This window comes from Monosiga brevicollis, genomic scaffold (genome assembly GCF_000002865.3).
Source record: "Monosiga brevicollis MX1 MONBRscaffold_44 genomic scaffold, whole genome shotgun sequence".
Lineage (NCBI taxonomy): Eukaryota > Choanoflagellata > Craspedida > Salpingoecidae > Monosiga > Monosiga brevicollis.
Genome location: NW_001865081.1, coordinates 158,659 through 170,745, shown reverse-complemented (window position 1 = coordinate 170,745; position 12,087 = coordinate 158,659).

The following is a 12,087-nucleotide window of genomic DNA, read 5'->3' as shown; positions in this document are numbered from 1 at the left end:
GAACTGCGTACGATGCGACCCCAAATGAAATTCATACCGCGCGTACTCGCAACGGATACCAACAAGACACGGCCCATGACGGTCGAGCACTCTGCACTCGGGAGGATCAAGCTTTGAGAGCCGAGTATATTCGATCAACGAGCCGCATGAATCGCTCCCGTACGCGCAATGATGGCATACAGCGGATGAACGAGCTGCTTGCCGTTTGCCGTGGGAGAGGAGTATCATGCGCAAGAGAACCGATTCTCGATATGCAGCTTACCGACCACTCAGTCACCGTGAGTGCGCATTTCGTCGACGTGCGGCAGACGCCCAAGCCGGTGTCAGACTGTTTTCGTCTGTGCTGCAAGAGCAATGGTTTTATAAACTCGAGGAATTTGGTGTTGATCTGGTTAGTGCAAGGGCGCAAGACGAGCTGCGGGCTCACTTGAGTCAGCTCGTTGACGGTGGGCGACGAGATTCACATCCTTTACGTCGCCATTCACGCACAGCGTCAAAAGCCGGATCGGATGGCTAGAGCCTTTCGACATGCTGGCATAGCAGCTAAATCCAGAGACATCGATCCTATGCTGAACGCACCTCCCTCTACACCTGGCTCTGCGCTGCCCAGTCCTGCATCTGGAAGGCCAACTCAAGCGCACCAGTCCGATATTTCCCCCGCTCGACCCGCCTCCGCAAACACTTCCCCGCGTACCGCTCGTGCCTGGGCCAACAAAAATGCAATCAAGTTGTCGGTCCTCCAAGCACGCCTACAGGAGCAGCACGAGAGCATTTGCATCGCTGCAGGCCATGTTTGTTTAGAGTCTTACTCATGTAGCAGTACGACACAGCCAGCGACGCGTTCCGGTTCGTGGGCCACAAAGCCTCCTGGGTGAGGGCGACTCTCTCGCTCAATTGCTCCGGCGTCACTCCGACACCTCTTCCCGGCGCAACAAAGAGCCCACGCGAGCAAAAGCAATGAACGAGAACAAGGATTGGATGCAAGCTCTGAATATTGATACACTTACCCTCGTGGGCCTTCGAGGTGCTTGTCGTCGCCAAGGCCTTTGCGTGTTTGGCAATAAGGCCAGGCTGATTGAGCGTTTGAGGCAAGCAACAGGTCTTTCTCGGTCAAAAGAAGTTCAAAATGGCTTGAGTACTCGAGCCAATGAGCATGACACATTCACAGACGAGGTAGAGGACCAGACTTCAATGCCTCGGCGTTTTGGCGACGAGGAATGTATTGAAAGACGATTTGAGCTGAGACAGTAAAGCGGTTCAATTGCACTTCTCTCACAGGAGAGAACGATAGAAAACAGAAAGGGAAATATCCAAAAGAAAATGCCACTCACGGTCAGCGGGACCGTTCTTATAATCTGGTGGCTAAACACACCCAGAGTGTACGAGAGGGTTCCTCGACGGGCGGCGGCAGCTGCACATCGTCAAGTACATTGATGCAATCCTTCCAGAGGGATCTGGCAGGTGGTCGATGCTTGCACTCCAATAGAATGACTGCTGCCTCGCCGGACACAAGCCCGGAAATACATCCGGCGACAGCCAGCCATCCAGCCTCGAGTGAAGCAGCTGGTTCCTCAAGTTTACATGCACTTCATCCCCCACTACCCACTGAAGAAGATGAGCCTGCCCAAGATTACACAAGTGCAAAGGAATTTAATTTTTGGGTCCGATCCTGGCACGACCCGGAGGAGAGCCCCCCTTGACGAGCATCAGTCTTTACGAGGCAAGCTGCATAAATGCAGACGAGATTGAGGACATCTTCAAGGCATGTCCTGTATCATTTCAGCAGTACAAGGCAGCAGTGTGGTGGTGATTTGTTGGTACGTCTTGCTGCTTTTCGCCAGGCCCCCTGTTGTGAAGCCTCCAATCGCTAAATTTGTTGTTTCGCGACTTGATCATGATTGTTTCCGTCCCGACAATTGTCACAGCAAAGTGTATCCAACAGATCATGCCCAATGAGTCGGTTGAGCGCGGTATCGGGCCATGTTCTCATCCCGTTGGCTAATAGCCCAGCTACATCTTCTCCATGCAGCAGTCAAGCTCGGCATGCTCAGTTCACCAATCTGCACACATGTATAACCAAAAGGCCGCATGCTACAGCAATAAAATCGGCACCATTCGATGCAGCTTCAAAAACTGAGTAGACTGGTTATGAAATGAAACATACAGCTCGATATAGACCCCGAAATTAATCCCTTTTTGCACTGCCGCTTGAGGCTCGGCCAGATTGAAAATACCGGATTTTCAAAATTACAAGAAGTCACTCTCTGTGTGTGTGTGTGTGAACTCAACAACACAGCGGCACAGCGGCGGCAGTGGCACTGAGCGACTCACAGAGAGTCTCACAAGGAGATACAGAGAGGTACACAGACACAGACACAAGAGGGACTCACGGAGAGAGATGCAGACACATACGTAGACACACACACAGACACACAGACACACAGACACACAGACACACAGACACACAGACACACAGACACAGACACACAGACACACACACAGACACACAGACACACAGACATAGACACAGACACAGACACAGACACAGACACAGACACGCACGCAGAGACACGCGGATGGCCTTGTCCATCTCGCTTACTTCCAAATTAAAAGCCAACGTGGCCTCTTTGGGGTGCCATGCTAGTCCTGATACACCTACAATATAATGTACCAGAAATGGCCCAAAAGAGTGGAAGAGTCCATGGCCTCGTCCATCATGGCGAGTGGTCGGAGGAAGACCGATGCTGCACTCACCATCACTGTGACCGTGCAGCTCATGCAGTTGTTGGTACGAGTCAGTGGTCCAGATGAAGACCCGGCTATCCCTGCCAGCAGAAGTGCACGGCACACCACACAACATTTGTCAGCTTGACGCAAGACTGAAGCGGGTTGCCAAGTTGCCATTTCGGCGAGAAGTACACGTACTTGGAGCCTGTAGCCAAATAACGACCCGATCCCCACCGCCACTGAAATTTGTGTGCAGGTCGCTTCATGGCTCTGCGCGTGCTTGCACGACTGGTGACAAGCACAAGCAGACAGGGACGAGGAAGGTGAAGCCAACAGACAGCACATGGCACGAGCAACCTAAAGGGCCGTGTAGTACACCACCAGCTCGGGATAGATTTGGGTATTGTCGTAGATGACCACCGGGCAGAATCCGCTACGCCGTGTCGCGATATCTGTAGCAAAAGCACATATCAAGTCAAAAGCCAGCCAGAAGCACTCGCGGCTCAGAACCAACATGCAACGTGTCAAAGCCGGGTCTGTCCAACGCACCGCTCATTGTCGGACGCGTCTGGCAAGAGCGGTGGGGCCAGTGCTCCACAGGGAGGTGATTCATGGACATAGGCATGACCCAACAAAACTCGCATAACAACGAGCATGCGTTTGCCGTCGAGTCCACCATAGGTGTACTGATGATCTCTAAAGTCATACACAAAAGCGCATCCGACATCATAACAGCAGCGCATTCCGATCAAATCAGTCGCAATTTCAAACACCACCTTGCCAAAAATGGTCGGCCAAGTAAACGCCAAGAACATAATTTGTGAAAGCCCGCGCGGCTGCCGGCAAAGCTATGATCGAGGCCAAAGCGCACAATCTTGTCCAGCAGAAATCGCTCGGGCATGAAGCAGCAAACGCTCTTGACAGGGCGTATCTCGAAGCAAAGCTGGACAGCCCGAGAGCGCGTCCGAGGTGGTGGTTACAAGTCGATTATAGTGCTCCTATCTTGTGAGGCGGTGCAGGATCTCCCGTCGCTTGATGTTGTGGCGCTCCCACCGCACGGGGTTCTGCACACGCGCCACCCGCTGCCCTGCGGCGTTACCTGGTCCTAGCCCGTCAGCACTCAGTTGCTGCTGCGGTTCAGCCACCTAGTCACACAATAGATTCAAACCACACGGCTTGTCAAAATAAAAAGAATATAATTGTAACTATATCAGCAAGCAACACCTCTGACACGAGCTCGGGTGTGTCGCACAAAACGTCAATGACTGGCCCGACAACTTGGGCGTTGCACACTCTGCCCGGCGCTGAAGAGAGTTGGGCGCTGCTTGAGATTTGTTGCAAGCAGGCCCATGATTCCTTGTACAAATCGCTCGTCGCCTCACACACCTGCACACAAACACCACACGTCAGCAACAACAACAACAATAACAACAACAGGATTCGCCTCCGGCGAGAGGTCAGTCACCGAGTTCCAACTGTTGGAATATAGCAAACTTCCAATGCTTCTCGGGTTGCTGTCAACTCGGCCATACTGCTCTTTGCCATCTAGTCCAAACAAAGCATGCCATTGATGCGAGTCCACTCGATGCATCAGTCGAGACGACATCTTGGTTTGCACATGGTCATTTGCTCGGCTGTGTCTCCAGAGTGCCAAACTTGAGTATGGATCAGGCTGCCAAGGGCGCTGGTCGTCTCGGCCAAGAGTCGCTGAATTACAACCGTCGTCATCCAGAAGGTCGCGGCGTGCCCCAAGCGTTGACCGATACAGGTACGTGGTCGTTTGTTGACGAAATGCAGCAAAGTCGTCGGGCGTGTCCAGCTTGCGCCGCTGCTCCAGCCAGCTGCTCAGCCTGTGCTCCAGAAGCTTGCTCAGCAGTAAATAGGTGAGGATCAGCAGACTGATCTCCCGATCAATTTATGGACAGGTATGCCGTTCATTCAGAGACAGCCAGCAGTCAGGCTCCACAGCATGTGAAAGGCCAGTTTTGGGTTTGCGAGGAAGCGGGTCGTGTTGAGGAGGCGTTTTGAAAGAGGTTTGAAAGACGTCCATCGGGACGAAACGAGAGAATTGGCGGTGTCTCGAGGTCAATTGAACCAGCTGCGGTCTGCAAGCATTCACAGTGACCAGACCAGAGCAGATGCACCATTGGAATGGCTGTAGAGACGCTCAGGGAAAGTGCAACCCGTGCCAGCCAGAGTTGTCACAACAAACAGATAACAACGAAAAACGGTAAACACAAGGTTATCAGACAAGGCTGTCTGCCAAGACATTGCAAGGTACACAAAGCTCGCGGGCGACGCATGTGCCCCCAAGAGGGAGGGCACGCCGCAGTACGTCGAGGTGTGTACGTTACTCAGGGGATGAAGTCATGTCAGCTCCATAGGGGCTCCTGTGGGAAGACCCTTCGTCGATAACGCTGATTGTGTGCATAAGCAACTGAACAACGGATTTGCCGCTCACAACAAACTAGCACCTAGTCCGGCTCGTCCTATTTGGCCGTGTAGTATACAACCAGCTCCGGATACATTTGGGCATTCTCAAACACAATCACCTCATGAAACTGCCCAGAGGGTGTCGCGACAACCGAGTCATACCTGAAGAAAATTCAATGGCAAACGCAACAAGTCTGATCAGAAGGCGGGCAAAGGCAACATGCAACAGATGGTCGATTTTGCCCAACACACCGCTCGTTGTTGGGCGCATTGGGCAGGAGCGGAGGTGCCAGCGCCCCAGAAGGAGGTGATGGATGGGCATGGGCATGGCCCAGGAGTGCTCGCGTGACGACGAGCATTCGTTCGCCGTTGGGTCCGGCACCGGCGTACTGATGACTCTGAGATCAAGTGTAAGCACATTGCGTCAGCACCACAGCACTTGGGTAAACAGGCGAGATTGACAGCCAGCGCTGCCCTACCTTGCCGGGATGGTCCGTCAAGTAAACACCGAGACCAAATCGGTGTCCGACGTTGCTACCAGCAAAGCGCTGGTCAAAGCCCAAGCGCACAAGCTTGTCACGCAAAGATCTGTCCGGGGTGATGCCGTGGAGCAACAGACGCTCTTGACAGGATGCATCGCGAAGCAGAGCTGGAGAGCCCGAGGGCGCATCCGATGTGGCCGTTTGGAGCTGATCATAGTGCACTTGATTTTTGATACGATGCAACATCTCGCGTCGCTTGGCGCTGTAGCGCTCCCACAGCACGGGGTTGTGCACGCGTTCCACTCGTTGCACTGCGGTTTCCGTCCATCGGGGTTCAGCTGCTTCAGTAGCTCACCCACCTAGCCCCCCAATAGGTTCAAATCAGACGATCCGCGGAAGGGGGGGGGGGGGAAAAAAAAAAAAAAAAAAAAAAAAAAAAAAAAAAAAAAAAAACAAGAAGCAATCACAAGCGACGCACCTCTGACATGAGCTCGGGCGCGTCGCGCAAGACATCAGGCCCGACTTGGGCCAAGACAGGCTGCTGCGAAATCTGCTTGGCGCTGAAAAGGCTTGGCCGTTGCTTTGGATCTGTTGCAAGCAAAGCCCGCGTTTCCTTGTACAAATCACTCGACGAATCGCACATCTGCATAAGAGACGCCACAGTGAGTTTCCACATGAGAGGCGCGGTTGGTTCTTCGTTGTGGGTCAATAAATATCGCACGATCGCTCACCTCAGTCGCCAAGTGCGGAAAGTCGCAGTCAGACTCTCCTGCTCGTATGCTCCAGCTGCATCGATCCACAACCTCATCAACCCGTGGGTGAGCAGGTGGCACCGTTTGTGGGAACATGTAGGTGTTGTAGAGAACGCAGCCAAAGGAAAAGGCATCCTGTGCCGGGCGTGCACCCACACGACCCATTCCAAATAGCACCTCCGGTGCTACATAGCCTGCCGTGCCCGACGATGCAGTGGCCGTGCATGGTAGCATGGTGGCTTCGGCAGCCGCCTTGGCAATGTCGAAATCACCGAGCCGCACAACAGGCTGGTCCTCCTCGCCGTCCAGCATGACGTTGCTCAGCTTGACATCTCGATGCACCAGGCCCTTGCTATGCATAAACGCCAGGGCCGTGCGCAGCTGATTCATCAAACCCGCAACCACGGTCGAGGTGGCCAGATGGCGCGCCCTACCGAGCCACTGCTGCAGATCCCCTTGGGTACACCATGACTGCACCAAGTAGGCGCTGGGGTGGCCACTGTGTACGTCCACGAGCGCGCCAAGGACCGGAATGATGTGAGGGTGCTCAAGCTGGCGCATGGCGCGGAGTTCGCGCAGAAACGTACGGCACTGGTCCTGCTTGTGTTGCCGAGCAAAAGCGTACTCCTTGACAGCCAATTCTTGTTCAGGGCACTCTGGAAGCGCGGCACGGGCCTTGTGGACCTTGTGGTTTTGGTTGTAATGGAGCTCAAGCTGGCCCAAGCTGGATAGCGTCAAACCCTGGTCTACTTCGGTCATGGCCTCCAAGATCAGGCTGGCTGGAAGGTCGGGCCCAAGCACAGTGCGGAGCCGTGCTCCCAGCGTGCTTTGTTCAGGGTGCAGAAAAACCAGCAGCGCTGGAAAGTGCTGATGCAGCAGCTGGGCGAGCTCTGCGACGTGGTCCACGTGTGGCTGAACTGATAATTGTTGTCGTAAGTTGTCGCGTCGCGTTTCTAGCTTTTTCAGTTCTTGCTCGAGAGCAGACCGAAGAACTTCGGGCACGAGCTGTAGAGCTGCGCTGCTGTTTTGAACCTCAGTCTCCACCTTGGTCAGTTCCTCGTTGGCAGCAACCGATTCATCATCGACGCCTTGGGTCAAGCTGTCCACGTGCCTCATGCACGAGTCCAACATGGAGAGCGTCGTGGCCTGCCAGTCGATCATGTCTTGTAACTGCTGCAGCAGAGCTTGCGACTCGTGGTGCACAAACGCCAGGTACCAATTCTGATGCTCGTAGTCTGGAGGTGGCTGCCACTGAGCAATTTGCTCGAGACCGTTCTGCTCGAGCAGGCTCAGCTTCTGGTGCGCTTGGCACAGCTCCTCCCAGGCCTCGGGCAATGTCTCGGCTGGCGGCGGTGCACTTGCATTCACGCATTGTGCGCGCTGCCGTAGCGTCTCCACGCGATGAATTGTGTCGGTTGTTCCCGCTTTTGCCACGGCGCCCAGGGCATCGATCAAGGCCAGCACCAGGCGCTTGAGGTCGCTGTTGGCGCCGGTGAGCAGCTCTTGACGCTTGGGTTCCACGCCGCTCAGAACGATGACTTTGCTCAGGGCCGAAGCTAGGTCGGTGGGTGGCTTCTTGGGCGCGATCACTGGCGTGGTGGGTGGAGCGGGGCACGCTGCCAGCACGTCCTGGAGCTCGAGAAGCACCGGCTGCAGCTCAAAACCAGCAGTGACACCGTGCAGCTCTTGCAGCACTGTTTCTAGGTTGTCAGTGTTGGGGTCCAATTGACCCAAGCGGTTGTTCAACGCTTCGGGCGCCTCCAGTGCCTGGTCGAGTGTGTTGAGAGCCTGGGTGGTAGTCGTCTGGAAGGCAGCCCAATCCATGACGGGAAACTCTGGTCGAGCTTCATCGATGGTTTTGCGGATTGAAGCAACGACCTTTGCAAGATTGGGGTTTTGTTTGGCGGCACCGCTGATAAAGGCATCGAGGTGGGGGAGAGTATGGCTGGTGGTGCGCGTGGGCAAGAGCGGCTTGAGCCACTTGTCCACCGCCACCACAACAGAGGCCGTGGTCTAATGGAGGGTTGCGTGGTGCCATTGGTCGTGATCAGGTTGGATGAGGCCGTGGGGATTGGGGCAATAAATGCATTGGGAAAACAAGATCGGGGAGCAGGCTCACCTCGAGGGTGGGGGTGGTGGGCAGAGGCGGCAGCCAGGCGCGAGGTGGTGCCGGCGTGGGCGGAGCGAGTGGTGCGGGTGGTTGTGATAGGCGAGCCTCGTGAGCAGCAAACACGGGCTCCAGCTTGTCGCCATGCCCGTATCGACGTCCGACATCGAGGGGCGTTTCGCCAATCTAAGAACATGTGATTGGAGCGTGTGAGGTGGGCAGCGACGTGAGGGTTGAGTTGGGCGACGTGCATTTGCTCTCTCATAACAAAGGCGAGGTGACAATGCTTCAGCCTGTGCTGAAGACGCAAATGGTGCAGACAGGTAGCAGAGGTGTCCGAACGGAGGCGCGCTTGGAGAGAAGGAAAAAAAAAAAAAAAAGAAAAGAAAAGAAAAAAAAAACGAAAGAAACGGCGCGTGTGTTGGATGCAAAAGTGAAGGCACGGCCACCGCAAGCCGTTGGAGCGAGCGAGGGAGGCAGAGGCGTGATGACAAGGGGCTGGGGATGGATCAGAAAAAGGGGAGAGCGAAAACGGCAGGCAGAAGAGACAAGTGGGGCGCGGGGCGCACCGTCAAAGCGCGGACGCAAAACGGTGGAAGAAGAGGGATAGCGGGAAAGAAGAAAAGGAGCCAGGGGGGAAGAACGGACGCGCACGGGTAGGTAGGGTGTAGCGGAGAGGAAGGACGGGGGCAAAGGCGACGGGGCAGCGGGAGCAGGAGCAGCAGTCAGAGGGGTAAAGGGGGAAGAGGGAGGTATTGTACTGACGTTGTCCTTGGCTTTAGCATCAGCACCGTGCTTCAACAGCATCTCGACCACCTTGACATGACCCTTTTCGCAGGCCCAGTGCAGTGGTGTACTGCCATTCTGTGGGATGATGCATCAGCATGACGTACAGATACAGCATCATCATCATCATGGGGTACGGGTGCATCATCATAGGGGGTAAACGGGGGAAGAGGGAGGTACTGTACTGACGTTGGCCTTGGCTTCAGCATCAGCACCGTGCTTCAACAGCATCTCCACCACCTCGACATGACCGTTAATGCAGGCCTCGTGCAGTGGTGTATAGCCACCAAACTGTGGGATGATGCATCAGCATGACGTACAGCATCATCATCATCATCATCATGGGGTACGGGTGCACCATCATAGGGGGGTAAACGGGGGAAGAGGGAGGTACTGTACTGACGTTGGCCTTGGCTTCAGCATCAGCACCGTGCTTCAACAGCATCTCCACCACCTTGACATGACCGTTCAAGCAGGCATAGTGCAGTGGTGTCCAGCCATACTGTGGGAGGATGCAAACATGCAGTATATGTCCCATGTTATACCATAACGTCACCCCATCCAGTGACATATTCAAAGTGTAACCAATATCACACAGCATCATACCAAACAGCATACATACCCGATCATCTTTGTATTGGGCAGCATCTCGTATACGTTGTTGGTCCCAACTGGTCGACAGCTGCAGCGCCTTTTGTGGATCTGATGACTCACACGCATTGTGCAGCTGCACTCCATCAGCACTCATGGTTTCTCTCTCTCTCTCTCTCTATTCACTTGCTTCTCTATCCACCACCAATCTCATGAGCCCCCTCCAAGTACAACTCGTCTGACAACCCAGAATTCGGACTGGCGCGCCGTTTCCAAAACGGCAGCCGGGCAGCGGGCTCCTTGCTCTTCTCTGCCTGATGCACCAAACGACCCACCTCGAGACAAATAACTTGGTTGCGAGGACCGGTGGACTTGGTTGCCCAACCGCACGTTGTCGACTGTGAGGCGAGATCAGTGAGGCCAACTTCAGTTGAAAGCAAAAAAAATGGCAGCAGTGCTTTCAATCAAAACGTTCTGGCGTCGCCGCAAGGCCCCAACCAGGAAAGCGTACCAAGCACAAGCGATCAGTCGTCACACACACACACACAAAGCAAGACACGTCAAGTCAGCTGATATCGAGATCGAGACCGATGCCAAAGAGGGGAAGAAGAAGAAGTCAAAGGCAAATGCCAAAAGCCAAAGAACGAGAAAAATGCGAAGAACAGGTGTCCCCCGGAGGTGCCAATCGAATTTTGAATTTTGAATTTGAAGAAGTGCAAAATATGCTGGAGCGAAGTGCTTCCCGGAAACTCAACAAATTTTAATTTTGAATTTTAATTATGAGCATCAGATGAACTAGCGACCCAAAGTGTGCTCGAAATCACTCACTACACAGTGTGATTTAAGTCACAAATAGAGTCCTTGAAGTGTAGCTAAAGTCACATCTAGATGAACTGCAAAATATGAAAAACATCAAAATACGTTTCTGCGGACAGAACAAATTTTGTATTTTCACTGCTGGGTTATATTTTGAATTTTATATTTTGCACTCAAAAAGTCTGACATTTGGCTCTGTAACGGTCATTTTGGTGCAAAATACAAAATTCATAATTAAAATTTGTCGCGTTCCGGGGGACATCTAACACACACACACACGTTTACACGTTTTTCTTCTTTTTGAATTTTTTATTTTCGGAGAAAAAGTCAAAACAACAACAGTCTTACAAGCAAATGTTCCAAAGCGCCGTCAAGCTTGTGTCCGTACCAACGTGGACTGCCCCTTTGCCTGCCATGACAGCTCGCCTGTTACGAGCAGCTTCCAAGGCACTGTAAAACTGGGGCCTGTACGTACAACGTGTACTGCCTCGATGCTTGCCATGACGTTACAAGCCCGTTTGGCTAACTGCCTCTCCAGTCATATCAATCTTATCCCCCGCCCGGATGCGAGCGACCATTCCTGACGGCGAGCGAGCCGGATTTAAGCTCATGGCAACGCGTCAACGAAAAGTTGGTCAGACGAGTGCGAGGCGCGCGCCCAATGACTGTGCTTCATGTCCTTCTTCTTCCTTTTTTTTTTTTTTTTTTTTCACTTGCGCCTGGTTTCTGCTCCTCGGGCGAGGTGGAGTGTCGTGGCATCATCATCATCATCATCAGCATGAGCCGTTCAGGCAATCATTGGAGCACTCTGTCGACGCCCGTTGGTCTCGAAGAATTTTTTGGCAATCCTGAGTTTCATCACTGCTTCCAACACACGGTTGAGGTACGCCGTGATACCTCAACGACTCGAGACGCAGTCGAGACGAAACCTTTTTCCAGGGGTTTCGGGGGCGTTTGTCGGGAAGGAGCAAGACATTTTTTGCTGTCTGCAGGTCAATTCTACCAGCTGCGGTTGGGACGTATTCACAGTGACCAGACCAGGTGCACCGTTGAAATAGCTGCGGAATCGCTCTCGGTTCCAAGGACAGGGAAAGTGCAACGCGTGTCCAAGCACAGGTATCACAGCAAGAAGAGACGACGGTAGTCAAAGACGGAGTGGGCATGGCAAAGTACTTGAAACACGCGCGAGGTTGACTTGTGCGCCTTCCCACATTCAAAGGGTGTGCGTGGATGTGCAAGCAAAGTCAAACCACCCTTGGGTATTCCCAACGAGGAGGCCTTGTGGTGAATGACGCTGGATGTGTGCAAAAGCAGTACAAGTGCCTGGGAGAGCAGGTTTGACTGCACGACAAAGGATCTCAACGAAAACATCTAGGCAGTGTAGTAGACGACT